This window comes from Akebia trifoliata, chromosome 2, assembly GCF_017979445.1.
Source record: "Akebia trifoliata isolate Shusen 1 chromosome 2, ASM1797944v1, whole genome shotgun sequence".
NCBI lineage: Eukaryota > Viridiplantae > Streptophyta > Magnoliopsida > Ranunculales > Lardizabalaceae > Akebia > Akebia trifoliata.
Window position 1 is genome coordinate 24,799,641 of NC_141376.1, and position 18,471 is coordinate 24,818,111.

Genomic DNA, 18,471 nt, shown 5'->3' on the forward strand with positions numbered 1-18,471 from the left:
AATTGAACACATCATGTAAAAATTAAAAAAAATGCCCCTAGTATAAGGGGGGAAAGCTACGTATCAAAGAAAAAAGAAAATGCCCCTTGTATGAATGTTTGAAATATTTGATCGTTATAAGCGTAATAAAGATTCAACTTTTAATTTTGATTAATTTTATTGAAGATTTTGAGTCAGGCTCAAGAAAACAAAATTATTTCCTTTTTGAGACTCATCGTAGAATTCACCCTTCTCTCCCTTGGATCACTTGGGGAAATAAAAATCTTCAGATTGATCGTAGACAAGATACTTGTGGCTTCTGAGTCTGTGCCTGGTTTAAGCTAAGTATTGAACTTGGTTATTCGGACTTATGATGTTTCAGCTTGGACAGCTTTTAGCTTTGTAATCCCCCGGAGATTTTTTTCCTGTTATTCTTTGTTGCTCTAACTTTTACCTAGATTGCCCTTTTAGGTTTTCAAACTAGCGAGCATGCTTTAGCTTTTGCCTAGATCACCTTTTTAAGTTTTCAAACTAGAGAGTTTTTTTTTTCTCTGATTGTTGACAAGACCGTCCTTTCGGATTTTAAATCTTGTGAGCTTGCCTTGATTTTTACCTAAGTCGTCCTTTTCGAGTTTTCAACCTAGCAGGCCTTTTTTTTCCTTATGGAATTGCTGTCTGATCATGCTTTGTTATCTTCCTTGACTTTTCCCACGATACTTAGGAGGATTTTTATAGGTAAGCTTAGGACTAGTATAAAAAGAAAAGGATTTTGAGGCTCAAAAATCCGAATACCCCTTGTGTGACATTTCTTTTGTTTTGCCTTGAATTTTCTTCCCATTTTGAAGAGATTTCTTTTTTCTTTTGAATTTTTTCTAGATTTTTTTATGTGGTCGGGCCTAAAGTAACTTCTCAGGTTGCCTACGTACCCTAGAATTTTAGGATCAAACCAAAACGTAGTTCGAATCTTCCCTCCTTTAGGTTACGTAATCAGGCTAAGAAATAAAAAGACATAATTTTTCTTTTTGAAAAGGCTGCAAAGGGGTTGAGAAAGGATATATTGAATTGGGTAATATAAGAATTGATTCGGCCGAAGATGACCTCCTTAAATGGAGTACCGTTTGATTTGGTCAAGGTTGGTTGGTTCTGGTAATTCGATTCCATCATGATCTTGAAGCCTGACAGCTTTTCCTGGTAATATTTCCTTGATGATGAACGGACCTCCCCAATTTGGATTGAACTTCCCTCTAGGGTCAAAGATAGGTGTCCGATTCTCTTTGAGTACTAAATCCCCGACTTGTAAGTGACGGGCCTTGATCTTTTTGTCAAACGCACGGGCGACACTTCTTTAATAAGCTTGCACGTGATACAAAGCTCTTAGTCATTTTTCTTCGATCAAATTTAATTCTTCATACCATTGACGAATCCAATCTGCTTCTGACAATTGACTTTCCAATAAGACCCTGAGAGATGGAATTTTCATTTCAACTGGCAAGACTGCTTCCATGCCATACACTAAGGAGTTGGAAGTAGCTCTAGTAGAGGATCAAATTGAATTTCGATATGCTCATAGTGCAAATGGTAGTTTTTCTGATCAATCTTGATGTGATTGACACATTTTCCTGATGATAGTCTTAAGATTCTTATTAGCTGTTTCGACTGCTCCATTAGTCTGAGGGTGGTAAGGAGATGATTTGTGGTGTGAGATTTTGAACTTTGAACACAATGTAATAACCTCAGCTTTGAAGTGTGACCCGTAATCAGAAATCAGTTCCGAAGGTACTCCATATCGACTGATGATGTTCGTTTGCATAAACTTTGCAACTCAAGACGCAGTGAGGACAGCATAAGAGGCAGCTTCGACCCACTTAGTAAAATAATCGATAGCAACTAGAATATATTCATGCCCGTTTGATACCTTAGGCGATGTTTTACCAATAATGTCAATTCTCCAAACTGAGAATGGCCACGGTGAAGTTAGACCAACTAGTTGAGATGGTGACACATGTATGAGATTTGCATGTATTTGGCATTTGAGGTAGGTTTTGACCATGTGATGACAATCTGTTTCCATCGTAGGCCAGTAGTACCCTTGTCTTATAATTTTCTTAGCTAACATTTTTCCACTAATGTGGGGGCCACATTTCCCTGAATGTAGTTCAACCATTATCTGTTCAGCCTGATCTTCATCAACACACGACAAATGAATCCCATCATAAGACCTTTTGTATAAACTTCCTACGCACAGAATGAATTGAGATGCTAATCTTAGTAGGATTTATCGTTCTTGTTAATTCCATATTTTGTCAATTACAAGACATATGTTGAGTGTCGGATCGATCTACCATTGAAGACTAATGAAGACTCCGGTAAAGCTTCTCAATCGCACGTGGCTCGACAAAAACCTCCATTGTGTGTACAAGAAGCCCAAAAGGTAATGAGACCACCCAAGACCATTTTCCAACATTTAGATGAATGATAGGTCGACCCATAATTATTAGGGAAACTCGTTCTTCGACCTATTCTATCATCGGACTTTTCGGGAACCAAATGGCCATAGAGGGGACATTAAAGTTTTGACCACCCTAAACCCATTTTCTATCCTTGGTGCTTTATATATGTCATTATATAGGTAATACCTAGCACACCTTTGAACCGTTTCAGCACCAACCTTCCCGATAGCTCGATTTGACCCAAAAAGGTAAAAAGGCTTTTTCGAGAATCGAAAATGGCTACAGAGGGGACATTAACGATTTAATCATCCTAATCCCATTTTCTGACCTTGGTGTTTTTAAGGTAGTATTATATAGATAATATCTAGTACACCTTCGAACCGTTTCTGCACCGGCCTTCCCGAAAGCCCAATTTGATCCAAAAAGGTAAAAAGGGTATTTTGGTCATTTCACTCATTATTCTTAGATCTAACCCTTTGTTTCAGTTTGGGGATGTTCTATATAGTAAGATCTATCTCCTCCCCGAACGGCATGCAAAACGGACTTACCGTTTGGAAGTTATGGCCAAAATACTCCTCCAATGGCATTTCTGTAATTTTCACGGTAGCACTGTTCATTAGGCACGGTAGCACCGGCAGCAACTACCATTTGAGCACGGTAGAACACTGTTGGAGCACGGTTCCACCGAAAGAGCCGTTGGAACTTCGAAAATGACTTTAAAAAGGCATTTTTGGCTCATTTCTCTTATGGTTCTAGCCCTAGAGAAAGCTCACACTTCATATCTACATCCCCTTGCTCTCTCTAAGCTTGAATAGGCTACATACTTAGTTGAACAACCTTAATCTAAGTTTATTCAATGGTGAACCTCTTCATCTAACCACACCCTTGCTTGTGCACACATTGGTGAACCCAAAAGGAAGCTTGAAGCATCTCTTTGAAGCAAGGAGTACAACAAGATGAAGATATCACTCTCAAGGACATGAAAGAACTCAACGCTACATCGTGGTAGATCGATCCATTGAGTCGAGTCCTTGTGAGTATGATTTGTTGTTGTTAGATTTCTATTTTTCTACAACCAAAAAGGAGTTTCTTGGTTTCATCCTAAAACCAAGCTCTTGAGAAGAGTTGAGGACTCTACTCAAGAGAACAAGGTTCTAAGTTTTCCAAAGAACAAAACTTAGTGTTTGGATGAGGTGGTACCTCATTTGAACAAATCGGTTTGGGGATTCTACCGATAGAAAAATCCATTTCGAGAGAAAGTCATTTTCTCGATCTTAAGGTTTAGAATTTGTCCTAGGCTTAAAAAATTCTGTGTAAGGTTTCGGGGTGAACCATAAACCTCCATTTTGATAGTGGAACCCAAGACCCAAGAGTAGGGTACTTGGTAGTGGATGTAGGCAAGTTGCCGAACCACTATAAATCGTGTGTTTCCTTTACGATTATGCTCTAAGCGTTAATTTATATGAATGCAACTACTTGCTCATCAAATGCTTGATAAAATACTTATCTTGTGATGTATGATGTATGATGTAGGCTTTAGCTCATAAGATATTATTCTTGTACATCTCTAAGTTGTATACTTTTAGTATAATCGAGAAAGTTGAAACTTCGTGGGGTGTTTTGTAGACTTAAATTTTAATTAACCTATTCACCCCCCTCTAGGTTTAGACACGGTACAAAGCCCGTAATTTCAATTGGTATCAGAGCGGGTTGCTCTTGAAGGGTCTAACAACCTTGAGCTGATCCTATTGGCTTTGAATCATGTCTAAGTCCGAGAAATGGAACTCCTCTCGACCTCCCATGTTTGATGGTGTTAAATACGCTTTCTGGAAAAATAAAATGATGATATATATCAACTCCCTAAGTAGGGACGTATGGAACATGATTGAGGAAGGTTGGGAACCTCCTGTGGACACCATAGAAATTAATGGTATCTCCACTACTGTTCCAAGACCATCAAAGAATTGGTCTGAACAAGACAAAATTGACAGTAGTAATAACTTTAAAGCACTTAATGCTATAACTAGTGCTATTTCCGATGATGAGTATCAAAGGATATGCACGTGTTTGTCGGCCAAACAAGCTTGGAAAATCTTAGAGGCCGCACACGAAGGAACTAGTATAGTTAAGAAGTCCAAACTCCAACTCCTCCGAACTAAATTTGAAAACATTAAGATGGAGGAAAGTGAGACTGTCCAGGAATTCTATGCACGGCTAAGTGACATATGCAATTCCATGTTTTATGTGGGAGAGTCTGTCCCACAAGGTAGGATATGTGCCAAAATTCTTAGATCCCTACCCAAGAGGTTCGCCTCTAAAGTTACCTCAATTGAGGAATATCGAGATGTGGAAACCATGACTGTTGAGGAACTCATGGGTTCACTCACAACCTTTGAACTCCATCTCGAAGGTCCTCCCTCTAAAGGGAAGACATCGGTCCTTAAGACCTCTTCATCCAAGGATCCATCTAAACGGTCTTCTCGTCATTCTATCGAATCCTCCTCCCAAGACAATAGTAAAATCGTGTATGAGGAAGATGACGAAAGTGACCTTGAAGAAGAGGACTTGGCCTTGCTTGCCTCAAAATTTAATAAATTTTTCAAGAGGAAAGGATCCCATAGCACTAGTAGAAAGAGTCATCCGGTGGATAAACGACCAACAATAGGAAAATTTTCGTCTAAATCCAAGGAAGATACCGAGTGCTTCAACTGTGGTGGAAAAGGGCATTATTCCACTGTTTGTCCCTCCAAACCAAAATCTAAAGGTACACAAAGACCTAAATCTAAGGGAAAAACCATGGCTGCAAAAGCCACGTGGGATGACGACTCAGATGATTTAGAAAATGAGGAACAAAAATCATCGGATTCTGAAGACTATAAAACTCTTCGAATTCTTATGGCCTCCACCACAGTCTCCATCCCAGATGAGGATGAAATTGAAGAGGGACTGGATTCTAGAAATCAGAATCACCCTCAAGATGCCTCTTCCTCTGATGAGGAAAGAGAAGATGATGATGATGATGTTCAATCAACATTTGATCAACTGTTCATCAGTCATGTAAAACTGACTAAGAAACACGGTCAAGAAAAACTCCAAAAAGAACAGTGGCAGATTAAATATGATCAAGTCTATGAGGAAAAATGCTCCCTAGGGCTTCAATTAGAAGACATTAAGATTCAACTCGCAACAGCCTTGGAAAGACAGTCTAGTATGCTCTTTGTGTCTGAGACAACCTCGAATGAGAAGGATGAGATGCTCAAAAATCTTCAACATTTCAAGAATCTTATTTCCATGGCCAACTCCACAATAGCTCGTCAAAACTTAGAATTAGCAAATCTTCGTGATGACAACAAAGTTCTTAAGTTTGACATCAATGAACTGCAAAATCAAAACACTAGACTTGAGCATAACTACACTCATGGAAGCTTGGAGTTACAAAAACTTCTAGGAGTTCAAAAATCCTATGGGGATAAAGGAGGCCTGGGCTATGATAGGTATACTTCTACATCACCTCCATCTCCCACTGTGTTTGTTCATGGAGAGTCATCAAACACTAAGAAAAACTCCAAGAAAGTTATCACATGCAACTTCTGTGGTGGAATGGGTCACATGAAATTTGAATGCATCGAGTTCAAGACCATCTACCAAACAACCTCACAGACCCCTATTGGCAAATCATTAACGGTTGAAAAGAAGAAGCATGATAAAGGAAAGTCTCCTCTGCAAAACAAAATTGAAAATGCTAAGAAAGAAGAGTTTCCAAAGTGGAAGGGAGTAAAGAATTCATCTCCTCCCAAACAAAATAACAATATTGGGGAACTCTTCAAACAGATTGCTCGCCTGAACCTAAAAGCTAAAGAACTTGCTGAATCAAGTAGAGGCAATCAAGGTGGAAGAAGGTATCCAAAGAAAAATTCACCTTCGAGATCACCCAAGAAGAGTAGGTCCCCTAAGAAAAACTCACCTATTCAGGAGAAAACTGAGTCGAAAAGAAAAATTCCTTCCCCTCCTAAATATAATCCTCAACCCCCCAAGATGACTTTACAATGGAAAATCAAAAATGGGGATAACAAGTGCCTAGTAATTCACACAGCCCTCAAGGCTGGAAATCTTTCGCGATGGTACCTTGATAGCGGTTGTTCCCGACACATGACGGGTGACCGAAGTCAATTTAGCCACTTGGTTGATTTTGACGGAGGGTCAGTCACCTTTGGTGATGGTAGCTCAGCTAGGATTATTGGGCGAGGAACTGTCAGTGGTCCTGGATTGCCCACGGTGGAAAATGTGTTGTGCGTTGATGGTTTGAAACATAATCTTCTTAGCATATCCCAAATATGTGACAAAGACCACCGGGTGAGTTTCAATCGTGAAGTCTGCGAGATCTCTACCCCTAACGGTAAAATTATTATGAGAGGCCTTCGCACTTCTGATAACTGTTATGTTATCGAAAACACAAGAGAAAACATTGTCTCCTGTGTGAGCAACATGGCTCAAGTTGATGAAGTCCAGTTATGGCATCAACGACTCGGTCATGTTCACTACAAGAACTTGTTTCAACTTGCCTCAAAAGGTTTAGTTAGAGGATTACCCAAGTTGGGTAAACAAGCAAGAGATGTCTGTGGGGAGTGTCAAATTGGTAAACAAATTCGAAGTACTCACAAAAAGACAACAACTCTTGCAACCTCAAAACCCCTAACTCTTTTACACATGGACCTTGTGGGCCCCACTAAAGTACGAAGTCTAGGTGGTAAGAGACATTTCTTGGTGATTGTTGATGATTACTCGAGATTCACTTGGGTTGCTTTCTTAAGAGAAAAATCTGATACTTTTGATGAATTCAAAAAGATTATTAAGCGTATCCAAACAGAAAAAGAATCTGTCGTAGGTAGAATTAGAAGTGATCATGGTGGAGAGTTTGAGGATAGTCGGTTTACACAATTCTGTGATGAAAATGGAATCCGACATGAATTCTCAGCTCCTAAGACTCCTCAGCAAAATGGAGTTGCTGAGAGGAAAAATCGCGTTCTTCAGGAAATGGCCACAGTCATGTTGCATAGTAAAAATCTTCCCAAAAGTCTGTGGGCTGAAGCTGTAAGTACTGCCTGTCATATTATTAATCGAGTGTATCTTCGAGCAGGCTTAAATAAAACAGCTTATGAACTGTGGAACGGCAAAACTCCTAGTGTCAAACACTTCAGAGTCTTTGGTAGTAAATGTTATATCTTAAAAGACCGCGAACACTTGGGAAAGTTTGATTCAAAGAGCGACCAAGCAATATTTCTGGGATATTCTTCAAATAGTCGTGCTTTTCGAGTCTTTAATCAGAGGACCTCATCCATCCAAGAATCCATAAATGTGGTAATCGATGATCAACCCATCAAAGACAATGGTCCTTCTGATCCAGAGGTTGAAGATGAGGGTATATTCCCAACTCCATCCACACCTCCCCCAACATCTCAGGTTCCGGAAACATTACCTGTAATCAAGGATCATCCCGCCAGTCAAATCCTTGGAGATCTTAAAATAGGTGTTAAGACCCGGAGACAACTTGAGATGTTGAACAGTCATCTCTGCTTCACATCCAAGATAGAGCCAAAAAATGTTGATGAAGCCCTCACTGATGAATATTGGCTTCATGCCATGCAGGAAGAACTTCTTCAGTTTACTCGAAATCAGGTGTGGTACTTAGTACCAAGGCCAACTGACAAGAATGTTATTGGAACCAAATGGATATACAAGAATAAGTCTGATGACCTTGGCAATGTTGTCCGAAACAAAGCTCGTCTAGTAGCTCAGGGATATTCTCAGATTGAGGGTGTTGATTTTGATGAAACATTTGCCCCTGTTGCTAGACTAGAGTCGATTCGGATTTTGATGTCCATAGCGTGCTCCATGAAATTTAAACTGTTTCAGATGGATGTCAAGAGTGCGTTTCTGAACGGTATTTTAGATGAGGAAGTATATGTTGAACAACCCAAGGGTTTTATTGACCCTAAGCATCCTCACAAAGTTTTCAGACTAAAGAAGGCACTCTACGGCCTTAAACAAGCCCCTCGAGCTTGGTATGAACGGTTGACTCAATTCTTGATCAATCATAACTATACTAGGGGTAGTGTTGATCAAACACTATTTGTTCAAAAGGTCAAGGGTCACACCCTTATTGCCCAGATCTATGTGGACGACATCGTGTTCGGATCTACAAATGAAGAGATGGCTCACAAGTTTGCCCACTTGATGCAATCTGAATTTGAAATGAGTATGGTGGGTGAGCTCAATTTCTTCTTGGGGTTGCAGGTTAAACAGCTCAAGGATGGTATGTTTGTCTCCCAGACTAAGTATGCACGAGAATTGGTAGATCGCTTTGGTCTTCAGTCTGGACGAATTCACCACACTCCTATGAGCACCACACTTAAACTTTCTAAAGATCTATTTGGTAAAAGTGTGGATCAGCACCTCTACAGGAGTATGATTGGCAGTCTCCTCTACTTAACATCCAGTCGACCAGACATTTCCTATTCTGTTGGAGCCTGTGCCCGTTATCAAGCTGATCCTAAGGAATCACATCTCACGGCTGTCAAACGAATCATTCGCTATATAGCTGGCACCTCCGAGTATGGTCTCTGGTACCCTTTTGATTCATCCTCTATTATAGCTGGGTACTCTGACGCCGATTGGGCCGAAAATGTTGATGATCGAAAATCCACTAGTGGTGGTTGTTTTTATGTTGGTAACTGTCTCGTTGCTTGGCAAAGCAAGAAACAGAATTCCATTTCTCTATCCACCGCTGAGGCTGAATACATTGCAGCCGGAAGTTGTTGTGCACAACTTCTGTGGATGAAGCAAATGCTTTCGGACTATGGGTTACCTCAAGATATGATGAGCTTGTTTTGCGACAACACTAGTGCCATCAATATTTCTCGGAACCCTGTCCAACACTCTCGGACTAAACATATCGACATTCGCCATCACTTCATACGTGAACTTGTTGAAGATCACGTTATATCTCTCGAATATGTTCCAACCGAGCGTCAACTTGCTGATATTCTCACAAAACCTTTGGATTCGATGCGGTTTGAACACCTTCGAAATTCCATTGGGGTGTGCTCCCTGTGAGTCCCCGATTCGAGATTTTGGCAGAGTGCTTGATAGCACTCCCGAAAATTCCAATTTCCGGATTTTCGCCCACTATGGGCACTTTTGAGTCCTATGACTTATTTTTGAGGCCTCCTAGTTACATCCGAGGTTTTTGACATCTCCTTGTCGCCACATGCTTTTTGGTAGTGTCGGTCAGACAAAGGCACCGTTGCTTGAACCTTCACAAAATTATGAAAATTGGTAGATTTGGCTTCCTAGACCCATCATAAGTTGGTTCTTGCACCTTTGTCATTTTCATTGAAAATTCGCTTGCAAATTCTTTATCTTTCAAATTTTTGACCGAATCTCGTCGCGACACACTTTTGTAAAAATTCTCTAGCCTTAACGAACGAGAGTTGCGGGACGTATAGTACCTTTTTCTTTAAGTAAAGACCTTGGGGAATTCAAAAAAAATTACAAAAAAAAATTTTGAGCATTTTTTTTCACCTCGGCAGCACCGTGCCCATTCACGGCGGCTCACGGCGGCACCGTGCTACAGTGACGGTGGCACCAACAGCACTTTATAAAATGCCTCTTTTGCTGTTTTTTTCTTCATTTTTTCTTGCTCAACTTCCTCTCCACTCCTCCTCCTTAGCTACTCTCTCTAGGTATCATTTCTCTCTCTCTCTTTCTATCCATTTTCATCATTTCTTTCTTCATCATTTCCTTTATAGTAAAATATTTTACAACTGTTTTGTGTGCAATGGTTTGATTATTTGCATATCATTTATTTTTGTGCACACACATATGCATGTTTTGACACGGCTCTATCCAGTTATATATTTTTTTTTGGTGTCATTTATCATGTCATGCCCATGCTTCATAGTCATACTATCTTTGGCATGTTTATATGTGCTTCCGCCATGCATCTAGCTCTGATAGTCATATTAATTGCGTGCATGTATATTTTTTTTCCCTTGTGCTTATTGGTATATATTTTGTATCGGCATTGGGTTGATTACGCCCTTTGTCAAATACTGACAAAAAGGGGGAGAATATTATTTCCACCCGTGTGTACTGTCTCAATTGACTTTTACAGGTAAAACATTCAGGGGGAGCAGTACCAAAGGGGGAGCGAAGCAATTAGAATCTTAGGTTTTTATTTTTAAACACTTTTGTAAGATTCTAATCGGGTGTAAGTCATGTTGGTCAGTCTGGGAATGTTTTCCAGTCTTTTTGGTCTACTTTAAGGTTTTGTCTCGTAATTGACAAAGGGGGAGATTGTTAATTCCATATTTTGTCAATTACAAGACATATGTTGAGTGTCGGATCGATCTACCATTGAAGACTAATGAAGACTCCGGTAAAGCTTCTCAATCGCACGTGGCTCGACAAAAACCTCCATTGTGTGTACAAGAAGCCCAAAAGGTAATGAGACCACCCAAGACCATTTTCCAACATTTAGATGAATGATAGGTCGACCCATAATTATTAGGGAAACTCGTTCTTCGACCTATTCTATCATCGGACTTTTCGGGAACCAAATGGCCATAGAGGGGACATTAAAGTTTTGACCACCCTAAACCCATTTTCTATCCTTGGTGCTTTATATGTGTCATTATATAGGTAATACCTAGCACACCTTTGAACCGTTTCAGCACCAACCTTCCCGATAGCTCGATTTGACCCAAAAAGGTAAAAAGGCTTTTTCGAGAATCGAAAATGGCTACAGAGGGGACATTAACGATTTAATCATCCTAATCCCATTTTCTGACCTTGGTGTTTTTAAGGTAGTATTATATAGATAATATCTAGTACACCTTCGAACCGTTTCTGCACCGGCCTTCCCGAAAGCCCAATTTGATCCAAAAAGGTAAAAAGGGTATTTTGGTCATTTCACTCATTATTCTTAGATCTAACCCTTTGTTTCACTTTGGGGATGTTCTATATAGTAAGATCTATCTCCTCCCCGAACGGCATGCAAAACGGACTTACCGTTTGGAAGTTATGGCCAAAATACTCCTCCAATGGCATTTCTGTAATTTTCACGGTAGCACTGTTCATTAGGCACGGTAGCACCGGCAGCAACTACCATTTGAGCACGGTAGAACACTGTTGGAGCACGGTTCCACCGAAAGAGCCGTTGGAACTTCGAAAATAACTTTAAAAAGGCATTTTTGGCTCATTTCTCTTATGGTTCTTGCCCTAGAGAAAGCTCACACTTCATATCTACATCCCCTTGCTCTCTCTAAGCTTGAATAAGCTACATACTTAGTTGAACAACCTTAATCTAAGTTTATTCAATGGTGAACCTCTTCATCTAACCACACCCTTGCTTGTGCACACATTGGTGAATCCAAAAGGAAGCTTGAAGCATCTCTTTGAAGCAAGGAGTACAATAAGATGAAGATATCACTCTCAAGGACATGAAAGAACTCAACGCTACATCGTGGTAGATCGATCCATTGAGTCGAGTCCTTGTGAGTATGATTTGTTGTTGTTAGATTTCTATTTTTCTACAACCAAAAAGGAGTTTCTTGGTTTCATCCTAAAACCAAGCTCTTGAGAAGAGTTGAGGACTCTACTCAAGAGAACAAGGTTCTAAGTTTTCCAAAGAACAAAACTTAGTGTTTGGATGAGGTGGTACCTCATTTGAACAAATCGGTTTGGGGATTCTACCGATAGAAAAATCTCATTTCGAGAGAAAGTCATTTTCTCGATCTTAAGGTTTAGAATTTGTCCTAGGCTTAACAAATTCTGTGTAAGGTTTCGGGGTGAACCATAAACCTCCATTTTGATAGTGAAACCCAAGACCCAAGAGTAGGGTACTTGGTAGTGGATGTAGGCAAGTTGCCGAACCACTATAAATCGTGTGTTTCCTTTACGATTATGCTCTAAGCGTTAATTTATATGAATGCAACTACTTGCTCATCAAATGCTTGATAAAATACTTATCTTGTGATGTATGATGTATGATGTAGGCTTTAGCTCATAAGATATTATTCTTGTACATCTCTAAGTTGTATACTTTTTAGTATAATCGAGAAAGTTGAAACTTCGTGGGGTGTTTTGTAGACTTAAATTTTAATTAACCTATTCACCCCCCCTCTAGGTTAAGACACGATACAAGCCCGTAATTTCAGTTCCTTCCTTGATGCTTATTCCGGGAATTCTTACTTTTCCAATACCCTTTTAATGTCTGTGTACCACGGCTTTCCATCGGGTAATTGAGTAGCAATGTTGATCTGATAGCAATATGCAGGTTTGTCTTTGACTTCGACAGTGATTGACCTCAATTCCATGCCAGGGGGCAAATGGATCATTGAAGATAAGGTGGCTAAAGAGTCAGCAAATCTATTATCTTCTCTTGACTAGTGTTGGAACAAGATAGCTTTAAACTTACTCACTAAGTTTAACAGATACTCATGATAAGACTTCAACTTCTCATCCCTAGTCTTCCATTCTTCCAATGACTGATGTATGATCAAGGTTGAATCCCAAAAAACCTCAATTTCTATAATGCCCAGGTTCAAAGTAGCTTCGAGCCTAGCGATACACGTTTCATATTCTGCTGTATTATTAGTGTTAGAAAAAGCTAACTTAATGGTGATCGGAATGTGGCATCCTTTCGGAGGAAATAAGACTGCCCCTATTTAATACCCATTCTGATTGGCGGTTCCATCAAAGTACAGCTGCCATGTTTGGTTCTGCGATTCTTCTTCAACATGCAAGATATTCTCATCTGAAAATTGATCAATAGGCCTTATTACTTCTACTACAGGGTGATCTGCTAAGTATTCTGTCACAGTTCTCCACTTAATAGATTTCTGTGTAACATGCGTGATGTCAAACTCTGATAACAACAATAACCATCACGCGATTTTCCCTGTCAACGCCGATTTCTCGAAAAGATACTTGATAGGATCCATTCGAGATAACAAGATAATTGAATGAGATAACATATAGTGTCGGAGTCTCTGAGTAGCCCATACCAGTGCCAAACAAATTTTTTCTAAGACTGAATACTTTCGTTAATACTCTAACCTCTTTTTGCTGATGTAATAGATAACCCTTTCTTTGCGAGTATCCTTGTCATACTGTGCAAGCATGCATCCCATAGCTTCTTCTGTAACTGATAGATAAAGAAGAAGTGGTTCACCTGGTGTAGGTGGAACTAAAATAGGCGGGTTTAAGAGATACTCCTTGACTTGGTCGAAAGCTTTTTGACATTGCTCATTCCAAATTGTTGGTTCATTCTTCTTAAGAAGCTTGAAAATAGGTTCGCAGACGTTGGTGAGTTGAGCGATAAATCTGCTGACATACTGGATTCTGCCTAAAAAATCTTGAATTTGCTTTTCAATCTCAGGCGGTGGCATCTCTTGGATAGCTTTAATCTTCACAGGGTCTACTTCGATCCCTCTTTGACTGACCACAAATCACAACAATTTTCCAGAAGTTACTTCAAATACGCATTTCTGCGGGTTGAGACGAAGTTGGTACTTTTGAATCCTTGTGAGAAACTTTTCAAATGTAGCAGCATGCCCCAGTCGTTCTTTAGATTTGACTATCATATCATTTACATAGACTTCGACTTCCTTGTGTATCATGTCATGTAGGAAAGTCGTAACTGCTCTTTGATAGGTGGCTCCAACATTTTTCAAACTAAAAGGCATAACCCTGTACTAAAAGGTTCCCCACTGTGTGATGAATGACATTTTTTGCATATCCCGATGATCCATTTTTATTTGATTGTACCCCGAAAAACCATCCATGAAGGATAATAAAGCATGTCCTGCCGTACTGTCTACTAGAACATCTATGTGTTGTAAAGGAAAACTATCTTTTGGACTTGCTTTGTTTAGATCTCTAAAGTCCACATACATTTTGACATTTCTATCATTTTTAGGCACCTGGATGACATTAGCAATCCACTCAGGGTATTTTACTACTTTCAAAAATCCAGCGTTAATCTGCTTCGTAATTTCTTCTTTAATCTTTAGAGTCCATTCCGACTTCATAAGTTGAAGTTTCTATTTGATTGGCAGAGTATCAGGATATAATGAAATCCGATGTTGAACAATATTTGTGCTTACTCTCGCCATATCCTCGTAAGACCATGCGAACACGTCTTTGAACTTTCTAAGCAAGTCTACTATTCTTTTGTGTTCATCGGGAGATAAGGTGACCCCAATCCGTGTCTCTTGAGGATTCTCTTTTGTTTCGAGGTTGATAACCTTTACTTCCTCTATTAGAGGTTGAGCCCGACATTCATTTTCTTGTTCAAGTAATTTGATTATTTTAGGGGGAGGTTCTTCGTCAGAAGACTCTCCCTCCGAAGCCAGATTATTAGTTAAATTTTTATGTAGTAAAAAATTTCTTTCATTTCATTAAAAAGAGATGGGGTAACATGACTCATTGCAGACTTGACAGACTCACTTGACTCAAATATAACAAACTTATCTGGCATGTCAGACTGAACAGGACTAATAAGACTGACAGACCCAGTCTTGACGTGCAATACATGACTAATTACATGATAGTTAGAGAGACACCCAATAGCGGGTTTAATTATGACTGAAGATTTGGATCCCCTTCTCAATTGATAACACTAGGACACTGTGATCTTCAATGAATAACTGATCCATATTGAGGGAGTCCAGATTGAGCAGCCAGTCTTCAACTTCGTTTTCTTCATCTTCTGTGCTTGCTTCATTTTCAGGCCAATCCATACCAAAGAATATCTCAAACCCCAGCAGACGAGTACCTGTGATGTGATCAATGAACGGCTCTGGGAACCCACAGTAACGGAAATCTTCTCCTTCCTTCACGAAATAGCCATTAAGGGTCTTACGATAAGACTTTATTTGAATGAGATTCGTGGTGCATCTTTGCCTTTTTGCAATTGTTTTACCCCATTTTTTCTTCCAGTATTAGGCCCAATCTTCTTTAGTAGGCTTATATCATAGTCCGAATGTGCCGATGACTTCTTTAATTACCGGTGCCTCTTTAATACCTTGTTGCTTGCGACCTAAGCCCATACCAGGAAAAAATCTCATTTTTTTAACACATTGACCATGTAGTAGTTAGAGGTGTTCTCAATAGGGAAATATTCTTTCATGAAGTGATCCCATTGAACTGAGAAGATCTTCTCAAATTCAAACCCGCTAAGCTCTATCCCCTATTATTTTGGCTGAATATTAAGCAACGGCTCATCCTTAGCTTCAGTACTGTTTACAATTTCAACATCTCCATAGAGAGTAATCACTAGCCCATCCTTGATAAACTTGACCTTCTGGTGCAGCGTGGAAGAGATGGCTTTGATCTGGTGTAACCATGGTCTCCCTAATAGTAAATCGAAAGAAGAATGGATATTGATAACCTGAAATTCTATAGGAAATTCAGTTATGCCTGTGGACAATCGAAGGTGCAAAATTCCTAGTACATCCCTTTTGGTGTTATCATAGGCCCTAACCCCTTGAGTAGTGGGCTTGAGATCTTCAGCTTTAAACTTAAGACAAGTAGCAGTCCTCAAAGGAAAAACATTCAATGTACTCTTATTATCAATCAAAATCAGAGGCATCCTCATCCCGTTACAGTCAACTGTGATATGCAACGACTTAGTATGACTTGCTCCCTCCTTTGGGAGATCTGAGTCCGAGAAGGATAAGATATTTTCTACGTAAGTTGCCCCTACTATACTGGCTAGCTCATCTGAAGAAGTATCAAGGGAGACTTAGGCTGTACTTAACGCTTTGAGAACGACTTCTCTATGAGCAGTGGAAGCCATGAGTAAATCCCAAACTGAGATATTGGCTCCTGATTTCTGCAACTGCTTGATCACGGAATTATCTTCTTCGATATTTTCTTTGATAGGATTTTCTCTTTCTTTTATTGTTAAAGCTGCAGGGTTATCAACACAGAGTTCTTGTGGCTTAAAGACTCTACGCCCTCGAGTCATATGTCTAACTTCATCACAGGAGAAGGAAAAAGACTCATCTTCTTCAATTAACAAGTATGGATCTTCATCTATCAAAGATACCGGGCTTTTCGGGTTCATTTGAGCCAACAGGTAACTAGTGAATGCGAGACTACTGTAGCGAGGCGAGGATAAACAATATGTATCATTCGAGGTTAGATCAAATGGTTCATAGTTTGTGGTGAAAACCTCATTAGTAAAAGCTATCCCGGTAAAGGGGTAACTAAGCGGTTTGACTTGGATTGGATGGATGAGAGAAACAGGATCAAACAATAATAGAGTGTGGGAAATCATGTTCAGGGTTGGTGGAGGTTGATAGGTGGGTAGTGGATTAGTAGTGACATTTGGTGATGTTGGGCTGGGGATTGTGACCTTTTTGTTGTCAATAAGATTTTGAATGGCATGACGAAGAGTGATATATCGATCAGTGTGATGGCCAGGGTTTTGATGAAACTCGCAGAACAAGTTAGGGTTGTGTCCGGTTGGCAGGGGATTTGGTAAAGGTCAATGTTGAATCGGGGTAAGCAGTCCTTTTTTCAATAGTTTTTGCAAAGCTACGGTAAGGGGGGTCATCCCTAAATTGGTAAATTGGCACGGAGTTCTGGGTTGACTTGGGTAGGCTTGATTATTGATCCGGGCTGGTGGTTGAACTGAAGTATTGGCAATGTAACATGGTTGATACTGGGTTTGGGAACATAAGGTTTCTTGGACTTGTTATCCGAGGGATTAGAAAGAACCCAGAGGCAAACGCATCCTCGAGTTGGCTTCTGGCTTGTAATAGGGATTCAAAGGTAGGAAGATATTGAGCAACCAAGTGCTGAGTATATCCTTGTGTAAGGTTTTTCAGGATAATGGCTACTTGTTCCTTTTCTGAAGGTCTATCTTACATTTGGGCAGCTTTGGCTCTCCAACAGCCAATGAAATCAGTAAAAGTTTTCCCATTTTTCTGCTTAGTTGACTCTAAATACCTTCTTGAATCTCAATCTCGGTACTTAACTTATACTGATGCCATAAGGCCTTTGACATGCTTTCCCAGGTACCCATAGTAACTAGATCTTGAGACATCAGCCAACGTAGTGCTAATCCTGATAAAGTTATCTGAAACAATAACGTCATCTATTCGTCGCTGAGCCCCACAGTGCGCATGTTAGTAACATACACCTTAAGATGTGTTTTTGCACACCTTGTCCCACTGAACTTGTCATTTTCAGGCATCACAAACTTCTTTGGCAAATGGATTCTAGGGATGCGGTTCAGAGCTTCAATGCCTGCTGCAATTTCATCGATACCCTTTATACTCTTCATAGTTGACTCTAATTGAGACATTCTGTTAGCTAACACCGAATTTTTATCGAACTGTTCTTCATCTCCGTCAAGCTCAAAAACATGATGTGCATGTCTTACTGTATTTTCTTCTACTCTTTTTCCTTTAGGATCGTCAAGGGGATTACCCGTTGATTCTGAAATCTGTTCTAAGACTTCCACTTTGCCTTTTATATTATTGATATCATTGGCAAAGATTGCCAAAATCTTACGGATCTTTGTGAGCTCAAATTTTGAACCCATCTTTGCTTGTTGACTTGGTACTGTAGCTCGTTCTAACCGACTGGACTTACGACTCCAACTAGGAGGTGGACGCTTGAGTTTGGGTGCAATGATAATCCTAGACACCCCATTAAAGATAAATTTAATCAATTTCAGTATTACCCCCTTGATAACATTTTAATGAATCATTTTATTGAGGTTTGTGCACCAATCCATTAATTAATCCATTCACGCAATGAACATTCAAAAGGGAAATAAATGTTTATTCAAAAGAAAATAGCTTTATTGAAAATTGTTGACAAAGAAAACGTTCTCATTAAAACGTCTTAAACTATTTTTTTATATGGACGCTTGGCTTTGTCTTGATGGTCATCAGGATTGCTATCAGGCTTGATCCTCTTGGCTCTAACAACTGGTTCTTTGAATTCTGTTGGTCCGTCTGGATAC